This window comes from Cervus elaphus, chromosome 17, assembly GCF_910594005.1.
Source record: "Cervus elaphus chromosome 17, mCerEla1.1, whole genome shotgun sequence".
NCBI lineage: Eukaryota > Metazoa > Chordata > Mammalia > Artiodactyla > Cervidae > Cervus > Cervus elaphus.
The window spans coordinates 46,795,978-46,809,316 of record NC_057831.1 but is presented as its reverse complement, the minus strand read 5'-3'; positions in this window follow the sequence as shown (position 1 = coordinate 46,809,316).

The following is a 13,339-nucleotide window of genomic DNA, read 5'->3' as shown; positions in this document are numbered from 1 at the left end:
TATTCATTCACTCATGTATTCACTTATTCAAAAATACATGTTGAGAATCAAACATTTTCCAGGCCATCTCTCAGACAATTGGAACACAAAAATGAATAATTCCAAGTCATTATTCTTGGTGACTTTACATACAAAAAGAAAAGTAAGGACAACAGAGTGAGAAAGATGTTATAGCAGCAACTCTGTTCTATAACAGACCATTGGCATGGAGACGGTAGTTCATGAGAAAGAAAAGTCAGTTCATAAAATATTTTAACTTGAAGGACACTTGTTGAGCAGTTACAGGTGAGATATGTTCCAGATGGAAGGAAAAGACTGAGGCATTAAGACTTGGCACCACCTTGATAAAGGTTGTGGAAGAAGAAAGGGAAGAAGTCAGCGAGAACCACAGGAAAGAATGGGGAAAAAAGAACAGGTCAAAATATTTAGGAATTGATAAGGATTTTGGATTTTATTCTGTGAGCAGTAGAAGCCAATGAAAGTTTTCCAGCAAAGAAAGAATTTGGTCAGATTTGCGGTGAATTGGGGAAATATGCCTGACAAAGCATAGACAGCTAAATGATGCTTGAAGTCTTGGGTTAGAAACAACTGACTTTCAAATTAATACACAGTGGAGGTTTGATATGGAAGCAGGAAGGAGGTAAGGGATTTGATAACAAATTAGATTTTGGACTTTGTGCTAGGCAGAAGAAGGACTCCCCACAATGTCTCTGCTTTAATCTCCATAAACTGTGAACACATTACCTAACATGGCAAAAGGAACTTTGTAGATATCAATAAAGTTATGAACCTTAAAATGGAGAGAGTTATAGGATGACTCAGGTGGACTCAATCTAATCCCATTAGTCCTTAAAAGCACAGATACTTTCCTAGCTTCCCAGCTATGGTTAGAGAGAGGTGAAATGAAAGGAGGGAGAGATTCAAAGTGTAAGAGGGATACAACCCTCCATCGCTGGCTTTAAATATGGAGAAAAGGGGCCAGGAGCTATGGAATATGGATGGCTTCTAGAAACTGGGAATGGGCCTCAGCTGATAGCCAACAAAGGAGGAGAGATCTCAGTCCTATAAAAACATGGAACTAAATTCTGTCCAAAACCATAAATAAGCAAGGAAACTGATCCTCTTCTAAAAGCTTCAGAAAGAAACATAGTCTTACTGATATCTTGACTTCAGTTTGGTGAGATCTGGTGAGACCTATATCAAACTTCTAACCTAAAGAACTATGAAATAATAAATTTAAGTTGTTGAACCCACCAAGTTTGTGGTAATCTGTTGTGGCAGCAGGTGAAAACTAATACAGATTTGAAAACAAAACAAAAATAATGAGTCTAAAGAATTCCCAGGTGGTAAGACCTGCCTCTTGAGAAACCTGTACACAGGTCAGGAAGCAACAGGTAGAACTGGACATGGAACAACACACTGGCTCCAAAGAGGAAAAGGAGTCCATGAAGGCTGTATATTGTCACTCTGCTTATTTCACTTATATAGAGTACATCTTGAGAAACGCTGGGCTGGAGGAAGCACAAGCTGGAATCAAGATTTCTGGGAGAAATATCAATAACCTCAGATATGCAGATGACACCACCCTTATGGCAGAAAGTGAGGAAGAACTAAAGAGCATCTTGATGAAAGTCAAAGAGGAGAGTGAAAAATTTGGCTTAAAGCTCAACATTCAGAAAACTAAGATCATGGCATCTGGTCCCAAAACTTCATGGGAAATAGATGGGGAAACAGTGGAAACAGTCGCTGACTTTATTTTTCTGGGCTCCAAAATCACTGCAGATGGTGATTGCAGCCATGAAATTAAAGCTTACTCCTTGGAAGGAAAGTTATGACCAACCTAGACAGCATATTAAAAAGCAGAGACATACTTTGCCAACAAAGGTCTGTCTAGTCAAGGCTATGGTTTTTCCAGTGGTCATGTACGGATGTGAGAGTTGGACTATAAAGAAAGCTGAGCACCGAAGAATTGATGCTTTTGAACTGTGGTGTTGGAGAAGACTCTTGAGAGTCCCTGGACTGCAAGGAGATCCAACCTAAAGGAGATCAGTCCTGGGTGTTCATTGGAGGGACTGATGTTGAAGCTGAAACTCCAATAGTTTGGCCACCTGATGCAAAGAGCTAACTCATTTGAAAAGACTCTGATGCTGGGAGGGATTGGGGGTAGGAGGAGAAGGGGACGACAGAGGATGAGATGGTTAGATGGCATCACCAACTCGATGGACATGAGTTTGGGTGGACTCCGGGAGTTGGTGATGGACAAGGAGGCCTGTGGTTCATGGGGTCGCAAAGAGTCGGACACGACTGAGAGACTGAACTGAAGAGAGAAAGAAAAGAAGAAAAATCTTCCAGAGATTTTGTACAGGAAGGATCAGAGAGGTAAAGAGAAATCAGAGGAAATAATAGAACCAAAAGAGAAAAGAACTCTGAGAAGGAATGATCCAAACTGATAATTGCAAGATGTCAAATAATATTGGACTAGTAGCCTTTGCCAAAGATAGTCTTCAAATCTGTGAACAGACTCTTTGAAGGATTAAACCAAAAGCTAGAAACAAAGCCTGTGCCTGGTGGACTGGCATCCCATAAATGAGTTGGTAATTTGCAAGAGATGATTTGACTCTAATTTGAGTCAAGAGAGGAAAACTCCACAGAACCAATAAAGGCATGAAATGTGGTTTCTGTCTTCCTTCTGGCTTTATGTTTCATGAACATACACCCTAATAGGTTAAACCGGTTAGTTTTAAAGAACTTAAAGTACCATTAGAAAGCTAGAATGATAGTGATTTACTCTATTCCTTGGGATTCAAATGACATGAAGTGCAGCTGCCAAAGAGCTGAAAAAACTCTAGTTGATCCTATATTCCCACAGGCTTTTAAACTTCTGAATGACTTTAATTTAAATACAGCTGTTTATACCTATACCGGTGGGGCCTATCTTACTCAACTTTGTATTTCCAGCACCTAATCAGTGGCGGGAACTTAGTAGGTATGGAAAATTTCTTTCCTGACAGCATTGGTGAATTAAAAATCCTCATCATAAGTTGGTGAAGTCATAATAATATCCAAAACACGAATTATCACATGACTTTCAAAGACTCCCATTACCATGCATAATATTCATAATATCTGAACTTAGTTCTATTAAAACCCATACAAAACAAAGTTAACATTAGCATAGAGATAATATTCAAAGTACTACATGTTCCCGCATACCTCACGGAGCTTTGTTCCAGAGAAGAATTGTTCCCAGGAAGTACCTTATCCTGACAAGGCTGGTTTGGCACACAGTTGTGATGTGTGTCCTTGACTAAATTCAAGTTCACAGAATACAATACATATTTTCTTTTCTAAAATAACAGAGCGTTGTCTTGCCCCAAGCATCCCTGGGAATACTTGGGTGTTATTTGAAAATCTCTTTGAGATTCTCTGGGCAGCTTTTTTCAATATTTCCCCAAGTAGGTCTTCAGTTCTCTTTGTCCACATTATCCTTAGCTGGCTTCTCTCTTTAAAGCTTGCCTCAGCTAGAGCCTCAGGGCTCTCTCACAGCCCACCTCCATAAGAGCCTAAACTCATCAATTTACTTATATGGAATCTATAGACTGCTGGGTGATTTAGAGACTATTCGGTCCCACCAAGAGGAAGAGAAAACGGAATCAAAGGAACTAAGGTGAGATGTTCAGGAGATAAGGCTTATTAGAGGCAAAGCCAGGCTGCAATCCTTGTTTATTGACTCAGAGGTGAATGTTCTTCCCACAACATACAAAAAGATGCCCACTGTTTCTTATAGGATTCAACCAACTTAGACAAGGTTTATATTCCTTGCCCCCTTTGCAGAATGATTCTTCTGGTTCTTTCTCAAAGTATTAGGCTGATTAATACTGCCTAAGGCTCAGATGGTAAAGAATCCACCTGCAATGTGGGAGACCTGGATTCTATCCCTGAGTTGGGAAGATCCCCTAGAAGAGGGCAAAGCCACCCACTCCGGTATTCTTGCTTGGAGAATCCCCATGGACAGAGGAGCCTGACAGTCTATAGTCCATGGGGTCGCAAAGATTTGGACACAACTGGGTGACTAAGGACACAATGTGTAGATTGTTAAACCAACCATAAAACCCCATGGAAATCAATCCATTATTTCCTCAGTTGTGGAGTTGTGACATCTTTTGGAATTCATGTTATTTCCCTCCCCAACTCACTTCTTTCTACCCAAATTAAATTACATCATTTAGTCTTTTATTTATCCATTCATTTATTCATTCATTATTTATTTTTATTTATTCATGTATTCAATATTTTGTATTTATAAGCATTTATATATCATTTAATATTATGACAATCGATTTCTAAGCACTAAAAATACAGAGATGAAATAGAAATGCTTGTGTGTATGTGTGTGTGTGTGTGTGTGTGTTCGCTTGCTTGATGTGAAAGGTCACCAAGAGATTTGGTTTTATCTTCTTTATGTGTTATGCTTTTACTAGTGATATGGAAAAGTTTATAGGCCCATGCAAATGGGAAAGGGGAAGTAGATTTCAAAACAGGAAAATCTGAACAAGAATTTTACCCCCCAAAATAGCTAGCTTTTATTTCTTCAGTGCGAGTGATTTACAAATAGCTTAATTTGTGACTGTCAGGTATATTCTGTTATTTCTTTGCAGTGATAAGAGTTTCCTTGGAGACTGGCAAAATCCAGGCTGGGAAACAGATTTTTAGACAGATAAAAAGCCATCTTCTATTTCAAGCATAGCATTTGGTCTCCTCCTTGTACTATATATGTGCTCAGTCACGTCTGACTCTTTGTGACCCCATGGACTGTAGCTTGCCAGACTTCCCTGTCCAAGGGATTATCCAGGCAAGAACACTGGAGTGGGTTGCAATTTCATCCTCCAGGGGATCTTCCTGACCCAGGGATCAAACCCATGTCTCCTTTATCTCCTGAATTGACAGGTGGATTCTTTACTACTGAGAAATCTGGGAAGCACTTCTTCTACTAGATAACTACTTAAACATAAGAAAGATTGGATAGATAGGTGATAAATAGATACATACATATATATGGATGTAACTATAATTCTTTCAGGGATTTCTGGCCCAAGATCTAGATGGATGCCATTCCCTTTGCCATGCTCTGGTTAATCAACTGATTCTTTTTATTTTTAGAACATGAAAGATTCCTACAGTTTCCATGATTCCTCAGACTCCAAGATTCCTCAGATGTCTCTTCAGGCGAATGTGCTCAGAGGAGCCTGAGTAGCTGACAGCCCCCATCTGCCGCATGCCACGGCAGTTATGTCTGGACCAGGTTCTCCTGGGGGCTGCCCTCTCTTACTAACTGAGCAAGCAGGGGATGAGAGCTGGACAGTTTCTGCCCAACACAGCTTCTCTGCTGGGCAGTCTCTGCTCTGAGACTCTTGTCACCCGGGCCAAGACTCTCAGAGCTGCCTGGCAATCTGAAACTCCTTCTTCCTATTTACCCTTCCTTCTCTTCTTTCATAAAAGTCATTCAGGCACTGTGGGTGAGAGTCCCCTAGGCATGCTCCCAGTCTCAGGGGCAGAACTCAAGGAGATAAATATTAGTCAAAGGATGTTTTATACTTCTTTTATGGCTTCTAAGAGCTCTCGACAAGTTTTCTTTCTAATTTCAAAATTCTGTGCTATAAAAACATCCTCATCCATATTCTACCCATCTTAGGAAAGAAGAGAAATGGTCTACAGGCAAGCCTTGTGGGTATGCCATGATTACTGCTTCCTAAGAGGGAAGGAGGAGAAGGCAATGGCACCCCACTCCAGTACTCTTGCCTGGAAAACCCCATGGACGGAGGAGCCTGGTAGGCTGCAGTCCATGGGGTCACTAAGAGTCGGACACAACTAAGCGACTTCACTTTCACTTTTCACTTTCATGCATTGGAGAAGGAAATGGCAACCCACTTCAGTGTTCTTGCCTGGAGAATCCCAGGGACAGGGGAGCCTGGTGGGCTGCCGTCTATGGGGTCGCACAGAGTCGGACATGACTGAAGTGACTTAGCAGCAGCAGCAAGAGGGAATGTGTTTGGATGATGGACCATGATTATATTGAGTTATAGGTTTTCTTGAACTGGGGGGCAGTGAAGGGTCTTGAAGCCAGGATTTTTCCGTTGTGTAACAGAAATGTTGCCAAGTAGCAAAACTGACTAATTGATCTAAATGAAGAAAGAGATGTAAGTTCAAAAGCCTGTTGGAGTTTCTATTTCTTCCCTCTGTCATAATTACATAAACCATCTCTGGTAATGAAATTGCCAAGGTCTTTCAGGAATCAGGAAACACCTGTGATGTTCTAGGGGACAGACTATGGACTGATTCATGCTCTCCAAAAACCCATATGTTAACAACTTAACCCACCATATGACTATATTGGGAATTGAAACTTTAAAGAAGTGATTAGGGTTCAATGAAATCTTAAGAGTGGGACTTTAATCTGATAGGACTGGTGCCCTTTTTTATTAATTTTTTTTTTTTTGGTCTTGCAGCACGTGGGATATTTGTTCCCCAGCCAAGGATTGAACCTGAGCCCCCTTCACCAAAAGCACAGAGTCTTTACCTCTGGACCACCAGGGAAGCCCCAGTGCACTTATAAGAAGAGGTGGAAACACCAGACCTCTTGAGCTCTCTTTATCATGTGAGGACACCGTAGGAAGGTAGCCGCCTACAAGCCAAAAGCAGACGCCTCAGAATGAAACCTACCTTGCTGACACTCTGGTCTTAGACTTTCCAACTTCCACAATTATACGAAATAAATTTCTGCTGTTAAGCCATCCAGTCCAATTTTAAGATGACTAATACAGGCATTAGGACAGTTATTGTCTGTATCTTTCCAAATATTGTCATAGGGCAGATGGCCAAGAGTCTCCTAATACAGTGACATACAAAGATACCTTTTAAGAAAAAAACCACTAATTTTCTTCTTTGGTTAATTTCCTATTAGATAACTTTTGCTGCTTTTATATACTAGTTAAAATATATAACTCAGTACCATTTATTCTTTTATTAATTCAGAAACATCTGCAAAGTTCTGCTAGGACCCAAATAGTATCTCAAAAGAAAAATATTACAAAAAGAGTTAAACTTTCACAATCAAGGCTACGGGTGGTACAAAAGTGTGTGTGTGTTTGGATGGCGGAGGAACATGTAATAGACGAGACAGAGCTATATAGATAGATAGAAGAAGAAAAAAAAGGATGCCTTTAAAAATTCCACTAATTGTTGTTTGTTTTCCTTTTAATAGAAAAATGTTGGAAAATAACAAAGAATGAAAAGTCAATGGGAAGCCCCCTTTGTAACAGATATTTTTCTCTTACAATCAGTTAAAACAGTGATTTTATCTCTAATAAAGCAAGGTCATGTTTTGTTTGTTCTCTGCAGTAAGTTTAAATGGAATTGCTTAGAAAATTGAGAATGGGAAGGCTGAATGACAGTTACAAAGTCAGCTGTTGGAAAGTCAGGCAAGATACACTAAATGAAGAGTGGTGATCAGATTCCCCTCACAGACTCTTGAATAAGCACAGACACTAGGACTGCTTTTCTTAGACCATGCTCCTCAGGGTCCCTGGATTTCCTAGAGATATATCAGGGGACTCCTGGAGTGGAATGGGGACCCTAATCAATTGGTACTTAATATTCCCTTCCTCAGCCCCTCTCTATTTCATCAAAATGTTTTAAAACCAATCATGGTAGGTGCCTCCCCAAAAATGTTCAACTCCTGGTCTCCATATTGTGTGAATATATTGCCTTACATGGCAAAGAGGACTTTGCTGATTGATTATGGATTCTGAGACAAAAAGATCATCTTGGATAACACAATCACAAAGATCCTTATAAGAAAAAAGGGAAGTAGGAAAGTCAGAGTCAGAGAGAAGGAGATCTGACATCAGGAGCAGAGGGCTACGTTATGGAAGGGAGCATGAGTCAAGGAATGTGTGCAAAGGCAAGGAACCTGATCTCCACGACTGCTTCCCTGGTGGCTCAGGAGTAAAGAATCTGCCTGTAATGCAGGAGACCTGGTTTCAACCCCTGGGTCAGGAGGATCTCCTGGAAAAGGGAATGGCTACTCACTCCAGTAATTTTTTTTTAAATTTCTGTCTTTTTTCTTTTCATTTATTTTTATTAGTTGGAGGCTAATTACTTTATAGTATTGAAGTGGGTTTTGTCATACATTGACATGAATCACCCGAGGAGTTACATGTATTACCCATCCTGATCCCCCCTCCCGCCTCCCTCTCCACCTGATTCCTCTGGGTCTTCCCAGTGCACCAGGCCCAAGCACTTGTCTCATGCATCCAACCTGGGCTGGTGATCTGTTTCACTATAGGTAATATACATGTTTTGATGCTGTTCTCTTGAAATATTCCACCCTCGCCTTCTCCCACAGAGTCCAAAAGTTTGTTCTGTACGTCTGTGTCTCTTTTTCTGTTTTGCATATAGGATTATCATTACCATCTTTCTAAATTCCATATATATGTGTTAGTATGCTGTAATGTTCTTTATCTTTCTGGCTTACTTCACTCTGTATAATGGGCTCCAGTTTCATCCATCTCATTAGAACTGATTCAAGTGAATTCTTTTTAACAGCTGAGTAATATTCCATGGTGTATATGTACCACAGCTTCCTTATCCATTCATCTGCTGATGGGCATCTAGGTTGCTTCCATGTCCTGGCTATTATAAACAGTGCTGTGATGAACATTGGGGTACACGTGTCTCTTTCAGATCTGGTTTCCTCAGTGTGTATGCCCAGGAGTGGGATTGCTGGGTCATATGGCAGTTCCATTTCCAGTTTTTTAAGGAATCTCCACACTGTTTTCCATAGCGGCTGTACTAGTTTGCATTCCCACCAACAGTGTAAGAGGGTTCCCTTTTCTCCACACCCTCTCCAGCATTTATTGCTTGTAGACTTTTGGATAGCAGCCATCCTGACTGGCGTGTAATGGTACCTCATTGTGGTTTTGATTTGCATTTCTCTGATGATGTCACTCCAGTATTCTTGCCTGGAGAATTCCATGGACAGAGGAGGCGGGCAGGCTACAGTCCATGGAGTCTCAAAGAGTTGGACACAACTGAGTGACTAACATTTTTACTTTCTTTCAGATCTCCCCTAGAGCCTCCAGGAGGAATGGAGCCCTGTTGACACCTTGATGTTAGTCCAATGAAACCCATTCTGCATTTCTGAAGTTCACTCTGGACTTCTGACTCTCCCAGCTATAAGGTAATAAGTATGTATTAACTCACTCAATTTGTAGTAATTTACTAAAGCAGCAGTGAGAAACTAACACACTGATGAACTAACACAAATATTTCTGTAACTTTAACATATATAAGCTTCATCTAATATTTTTATAAAATATTAATTTTCAGATTCCACTCCCCAGAATTCTGATGTGAGTTGTCTTCTGGTTAGTCTGAGAACATGCATTTTTAAGGAATACTTCTTCCTCTGCACATGATTCTGATTCCAAGTTTTCAACACTGGACGAAATCAGATTCACCATAAGCAATCTCATAAGATACAGGAAATCACGATACTAGCTGGAATAACATTGCCACAAATATCCCATCCACCCTCTAGTACTTGCAGCAAACATCCCTAAGAAAGACGCATAAACACTGAACTCCGCCTTGTGTTACACTGCAAGTTTCCAGTGTAAGCTTCCATCTTACAACTGTTCATTGTGTCCGTACATTGCAATGGAAGAGTTATTATTTACTTTGCCAAAGAAATAATAAGTGTAAGGAAACATAATTTAAAAGATCTGGGTCTTACAATCAGTAGAGATTGATCACACACTCTTCTGAGTCCCTGTCTAGATGTATAGCACCGGACTTCTCATCTCTGAACCTCAGTTTCCCCACATGTAAAATGAGAGTTTTTAACAATCTGGTAAGTACTTCCAACAAGAATGTCTGGAATATAAGTTATGGTCCACTTGAGTCTACTTGAAAGCAAGCAAAAGATACCAGCAAATTCCTTTTTTTTTTTCCTTTTGTCTCTGATCAACTTTGCTTCCTAAGGACATTCAAGAATGTATGCATGGAATGTATGGAAAAGGGTTTCTTTTACACTTTCAGGTGTCTACATTCTTAGGAAAACTATATCCCTCCAAGGGGAAACATCAGTACACCCAGAACATGCCTAGTTTCAGTGACTATTTCTTTACAGGCACACTTTCCCTCCAAAGAAGGCCATGACACATGTAGGGCTTGCCTGCTCTCCTGGCAGACCTACCGTCTTTAATCACTCTGAGACTCATGCAGCTTCCTGTTAGTCATCTAGTCCCTTTGTTTCACTGCTTCCTTCTCCCGCTAGACTCATCCTCATCAGTCCTTTGGTTTGGCATAATTCCTAGAACAAGGTAAGTGACCACCTTTCTCCACTCTGAACTGCTTAAAACAGACATGGAACATTAAGCTTACTCTATGGGGTGGGTGAGGGGTTGTTATCACATCTCACAAGAGGATTACAATGTACAATTAAGAACACCTAGTCTAGAATAAGAAAAGGCACTAGTTCAAATCCAGGCTCTGCCAATTGCTAATACTAGATATGCATCTTTGGGAAAGCTACTCAACTTCTCCTTACTTTGGTTTCCTTAACTACAGATATAGACAGACACAGATTTATATCTACATCTATAGAATGAAGATGACAATACCTAACTCACATCATTATGGACATTAAAGGTAATGCTTGTAAGATACCTGGCACCCATTAAAAGCTTAGTATGGTAGATTTTATTTTCCCTATTATTCCTGTCAGTGAACTTTGGCATGTTCAGAGCTTAGGGATCTAGGATGACTAGACTCACAGTCATATCATAAAATTATAAATATCAAGAATATTTGGCATAAGGAGAGAGAATACAGGAGACAAAATAATTGCCTTTAAATATGTGAAAAAAATGAATTACATATGTTTTGTCCATTTACTGAGAACAGAACAAAATTTGATAGGGGGATTTCTTTTCAGCCTAAAAAATAATTTATTGACTTCTAGGACTGTGTGGGAATGGAACTGACTCCCTTGAGAGGTAATGAGTATTCCATGGCTGAAGGAATTCAAGGGAAGCCCAGCTAGCCCTTTGGTGGGAATGTAATAACCAGATCTGAAAGAGACACATGCACCCCAATGTTCATTGCAGCACTGTTTATAATAGCCAGGACATGGAAGCAACCTAGATGCCCATCAGCAGATGAATGGATAAGGAAGCTGTGGTACATATACACCATGGAATATTACTCAGCTGTCAAAAAGAATTCATTTGAATCAGTCCTAATGAGATGGATGAAACTGGAGCCCATTATACAGAGTGAAGTAAGCCAGAAAGATAAAGAACATTACAGCATACTAACACATATATATGGAATTTAGAAAGATGGTAATGATAACCCTATATGCAAAACAGAAAAAGAGACACAGAAATACAGAACAGACTTTTGAACTCTGTGGGAGAATGTGAGGGTGGGATGTTTCAAAAGAACAGCATGTGTACTATCTATGGTGAAACAGATCACCAGCCCAGGTGGGATGCATGAGACAAGTGCTCGGGCCTGGTGCACTGGGAAGACCCAGAGGAGTCGGGTGAAGAGGGAGGTGGGAGGGGGGATCGGGATGGGGAATAAGTGTAAATCTATGGCTGATTCATATCAATGTATGACAAAACCCACTGAAATGTTGTGAAGTAATTAGCCTCCAACTAATAAAAAAATTAAAAAAAAAAAAAAAAAAGATTCAAGCATGGAATTAACTATTGGATTTTCATGACATTAAAAATATCTTCTAAGACTGAAATTCTATGGTTCTGTGATTATTACCAGCCCCAAAAGAGGAAGCAGGAGAAATGTTTTAAAAGGTGAAAGAAAAACCAATCAATTTGGCTATCTACAAGAAATTCTTGAGAGAGACAGACGGGCTACAAATGTTGGCAGCGTTAGTAAAACTAAGGATTGGAGATTGAAACATTCTGCATCTTCCCATTTACCATGGCTCTTAAATGTGCTTTTCTCAGTCGTAGTCCTGTAATGCCAAATGCATTATGTAAAACCTAAGTGAATGGATAGATTGTGAGAGACTCTTTAAAATGTAAACTCAATGGCAAAGCCCATTACATGAAATTATGTTTACTTAACTAGCTAAGGGCTTCAAAGCAGTTAAAACACATAAACCACCTTTTCTCCAGCTGAGAGATCATGAAAATGGATATGAAGAGTGTTAACAAGTATCCAAGGATTTGTAAAATGTCAGGCCCAGTGAACTCGAGTTTTAAGGAAGTGTACATCCAAATGTTTTGAAGTCTTAATAAAGGCTGCATATTGCTCTCTCACTAGATCACTATCTTTGGCTCTCTCTCTCTTCCTCAAAATGATTCAAGCATGTCTCATAGAAACAAGAAATTAGTAGGCTCATAATCGAAAAGAAATTATGGTAGATACTTTGGACATTATTTATAAGGAAAATTCAATAGAAGCATTTGAAGAAAAGCTGATGATGCATGTATGTACGTGTGCCTGCACACACACACACACACGTGCACACACACACACACACACACGCACACACACATTACAGACTAATAGACTGATATCCTTCTGTAATACTAACAAAGTTAGGTGTTGGTCTTAGGGCCTGACATAAATACTAGGATGGGCTTTCACTATGCAGTTCAAATCACTTTTTAAAAAACAACATTCTTGAACTGTGGTACTGGAGAAGATCTTGAGAGGCCTTTGGACTACAAGGAGATCCAACCAGTCCATCCTAAAGGAAATCAGTCCTGAATATTCACTGGAAGGACTGATGCTGAAGCTGAAACTTCAATACTTTGGCCACCTAGTGCAAAGAACTGACTCATTTGAAAAGACCCTGATGTTGGGAAAGATTGAAGGTGGGAGGAGAAGGGGACGACAGAGGAGGAGATGGTTGGATGGCATCACCGACTCAATGGACATGAGTTTGAGTAAACTCCGGGAGTTGGTGATGGACAGGGAGGCCTGGTGTGCTGCAGTCCACAGGGTCACAAAGAGTGGGACACGACTGAGGGACTGAACTGAACTGAACTGATAGTTCGCAAAGGGCTTTCACATCTATCTTTATTCTCACTCCAGTCTCTGTTGAACCAGGCAGGAAGAAAATTTGAGGATCAACTGTATTCTTCCTATCATACATGGCATCTATGACCAGCACACACTCATACAACATGCACCTCTGAGAAAACATTCAAAGTAGAATCATCCAAAGATGCTGATGATTTTTTGTTTCATACAGTGATTATTATCAAAGTTCTATTCACATTTAGAATATTCACTGAAAGAC